General features: G+C 40.3%; 1 pseudogene; it reads left to right on the top strand.

The window, feature by feature from the left end:
- Nucleotides 1-432: 432 nt before the first annotated feature.
- On the top strand, nt 433-2,398 carry LOC129146462 (zinc finger protein 682-like; annotated as a pseudogene).
- The last annotated feature ends 1,679 nt before the right edge of the window (nt 2,399-4,077 follow it).

The raw sequence follows: 4,077 nt of genomic DNA, 5'->3' as shown, positions 1-4,077 counted from the left end.
AGCCAGAAAGAAAAAGAAAAATACCGGATGGTCTCACTCATAGCAGGAATCTAGAAAACTTAAATAAGGGACCAGGAAAATGAATAATTGTAAGAAAGTGAAAATCAAAATCAACAAAAAACTATGAACCAGAGACACTTTTTGGGGGGTGGGGGGCAGGAGGGGAGGGATTGGGGTCAGAATGAGGGGGTTGAAATTGTATGGGGAATATAAAAATAAAATTTATTATTAATTAAAAAAATGTCTATAAACAAAAAAAAATAAACTTTGTGTCAAATCATTCTCAACATCAGAGAATTAGAAAGGAAGATGAAAAATCTACACAGGATCCTATTGAGGAGTCCTCAAAACTTCTCCAATATCAGACAATTGGTCAGAAACCTTACAATTGTAAAGATTATGGCAAAGATAACACATGCTGCTCCAAACTTAATGAACATCAGAGAAAGAAATGGCATAAATGTGAAGAGCGTGGTAAAGGCTTTTATTGGCATTCACAGCTGACTTGACCTCTAAGAAGTCATACTGGAGAAAAGCCTTACATGTGTCCAGACTGTGGTAAAGCCTTTCTATATTTGTGTCGCCTTTCCTGACATCAGAGAGTTCATAAAGGTGAGAAACCTTACAAATGTGAAGAGTGGAAGAAAGCCTTTAAGGTGAAATCAAGTCTTAGTCAGCATCAGAGAATTCATTCTGGCCACAAACCTTACAAATGTGAAGACTGTGGCAAAGCCTTTAACTGGGTGTCAAATCTTTCTGAACATTACAAAATTCATACTGGGGAAAAGCCTTTATTAATAATTCAAAACTTAACATCATAGAATTCATACTGGGCAGAAACCTTACAAATGTAAAGTATGTGGTAAAGTCTTTAACCAGAAGTCACATCTTAATCGGCATCATAGAATTCATACTGTAGAGAAACCTTACAACTGTGAAGAATGTGGCAAAGTCTTTAAAAAACAGTCATATCTTAGTCAACATCATAGAATTCACACTGGGAAGAAACTACAAATGTGAAGACTGTGGCAAAGTCTTTAACTGGAAGTCAAGTCTTATTCTACATCACAGAATTCACATTAGAGAAATGTTAAAATTCAAAGGTCATTTTTTTTTTTTACTGTAGTTTCTTTAACTAGAAGTCCAGAAGTTTCACCAGAAGTGGCAGTGATTATCCAGAAGTCAAATCATCCTAAACATCAGAGTGCTTACTGAGAGAACCCGTAAATGGAAAGTGACCAATGGAATGTCCAAATATATATTATGAAACCACCATATTTTCATACTGGAAACTTTAAAGAAGCAAAAATAGGAGAAAGTAATTTATAATGAAAATTAGATGCATATTGAGACATTGCAGTGCAGTAGGAAGTTAATTCCACTTGGCCAGACATAACCTAAAATGAGAATATGGTCATGGAGCATAAACCAAGATTAAAACACTAAATATTAGCATAATTTAAAAGTTCAGGAGGCCTCCCTGGTGGTGCAAGGGGTTAAGTTGCAGCTTTGTGAAGCTGTTGGCAGCCACTGCAGCACAAGTTTGATCCCTGTCCAGGGAGCTGACCCACATGGAGCAGCAGACCTCTCCTGTCTTGCTTGCTGCTTCCCTCAGCAGTGTATTTCTGTATATCCACCTGTTCACCTCCCCACTCTGTCTCTGGTGAATCCTCTCACCCCCCCTCACCTCTGGCCTATACAACAGTTCTTGTATGCATAAATAAATACATCTTTAAAAAACAAAAATAAAACTTGAAGACAATGGTTTGGGTCATGTATAGTTATTTTCTATGTCCTTTTTTATCAGCCATACTTGAGATTTGAATAGACATGATGAATGTAATTCACCCCTAAATTACTTCATTCTATGACTTTCTCCTCATGTACGTCTCGTCATGTGTTTGATTGTTGCTGCCTCAAACATCTAAGGGATCCTTCTCTAATGGATGGATTTGCTCACATCTGACTTGCTCCTGCAAATTTAAGGTGGTGTCATATATCATGTATGAAGAAAATGTGAATGGATATGCTGTTTGGTTGACTCAAAAGATTGATCTAAATCACCCAATTGGCATAGAAATTAGAAACATGCTGAAGTTCAAATCATTTCATCCTTTTGTCCTTAGGGAATACATTGACAGTTTATTAAAGTCCTGATGTCTCTTCAGAGTAGTAATAGAGATCATGAATATTATTTGATGTTGTTGCCAAAAGAAATCTTCACAGGCACATGATGAAAGAGCAGGTGACTTTCACAAAAGGGCATGGAATTCTCATCCATTCACATTAGCTAAGTAAAGAGGCTCTGTGTTGAACACTAACTCTGGGATTCTGGTATCAGAAGGTCCAGAATGCTTCTTATATGCCTGAATCCTGACTTTTATGAAACAGCATACAATGCTATCTAAATGTCTTATTTAAACTATATGTGAACTTTATATATATATATATATTTTAATAATGCTCATTGATTTTTTTAAAGAAGCATGTATTTTATTTTTATTTGTTTTTTGTTTGTTTATACATACACTGGGTACAGTCAGAAGTGCGGGAGGGTGAGAGAACTCACCAGAGCCGGAGCGAGGAGCAGAGCAGGCAGAAGGACCGAAGTACACTGCTGAGGGGAGCAGCGGGTGGCAGGAGAGGTCTGCCCGCCCTGTGGGACCCTCCTCTGGTGGCTGGGGAGCAGCCGGGGACCGAACTGGCGCCACAGAGGCTGCGGGCAGCTTCGCAACCCAGCGCTCAACCGCTGCGCCACCGGGGAGGCCCATGCTCATTGATTATTAATGTAGTCATCCGGACATGTACTTAATCATAAGTTGTCCCCCATTAACCAATTCCTCCATTTTAAGGCTTTCGGTAACAGATGAGAACAATCAGGTGGTTGTCTACACAATGTTACATCACCAGCAGGCCCTGTTCTCGATAGCTTATATCTGAAATAGTTTCGACTGTTTTCAATAACTACACACTTTTTGTTCTCTTAGTAGCCCGGAATATTGAGTGCTTTCAAAATAATGCCGGAGTATTTTGAAGAATTTTGCAAAACACTTCATGGTATTGGTGCTTTGCCATCTATTTTCTGTACCTAAACTATCACTGGGGACCCTGAAGTGACACTAGACCCTCTTTTAGAGGTTCCTGCTATCCTCTGTTGTAACATTCTGCATGAGCACAAGAAAATATAAATTCTTCACATGACTTCACATGCAGAAATTGTCTTGCCTGTCCTGTCTAGGGGTCTCCCCTTGGTTGGCCCTGGATAAAATCTCCACAGAGCTGACAATTGACAATACTTAGTTACTTCCATTAACTAATACTCACTGTATTTCTGCCTTTGGTTTACCTGCAGCAATACAATCTTCAGGATCTTTGAAACACTCCAGTTAGGGACCTTTTCATGGCCTTCAAACACACATTGTCTTAGATTTGATATATATGTAATCCAACATGTAAGTACATTGAGACATCACTTAGGAATGACAGATTGGTTGCAGGGGGTGGGGGAAGTAGGTGTGTGTTTATATTATGTGCATTCTGGAGAGCAGGGTGTATGTAGGGAAGCATTTTGTGATGTCACTGGCCTGGGCAGCAGTTGTTTATTTTTCAGAGAAGAGGCAATTCTAAAATGGGACTGTTTGCAGGAAGTGTCTGGCAGGTTGGAGGCACCCTCTATTCCATTTCGGGGAAAATCAGGATAGCTCACACTGACATCTTTTAAGAATGATGTGGGATCTCCCGGGTGGCACAAGAGATAAAGCACAGCACTATGAAGCTATCCACAGCCTCTGTAGCATGAGTTTGATCCCAGGCCACCAGGGAGAAACCCAGTGGGGGTGGCACACCTCTCCTGCCTTGCTTGCTGCTCCCCTCAGCAGTGTTTTCAGTCCATCTGCCTGTTCTGCTCCCTGCTCTATCTCCCCTCCCACACCTCTGGCCTGTACCCCAGTTCTGGTATGTATAAATAGAAAATGAGGAGATAAACCCTCCACATGATCAGGTCACGAAGGGTGGGAGGCAAAGTCCCTCTGTGCTCACGCTTCTTTTCCACTAGGTTAAATTCAAACGTTTTCTGGA

Source organism: Talpa occidentalis, unplaced genomic scaffold (genome assembly GCF_014898055.3).
Source record: "Talpa occidentalis isolate TD23 unplaced genomic scaffold, MPIMG_talOcc4v2.1 talOcc4.2, whole genome shotgun sequence".
Taxonomy (NCBI): Eukaryota; Metazoa; Chordata; class Mammalia; order Eulipotyphla; family Talpidae; genus Talpa; species Talpa occidentalis.
This window is presented reverse-complemented; position numbering and strand designations above follow the sequence as displayed.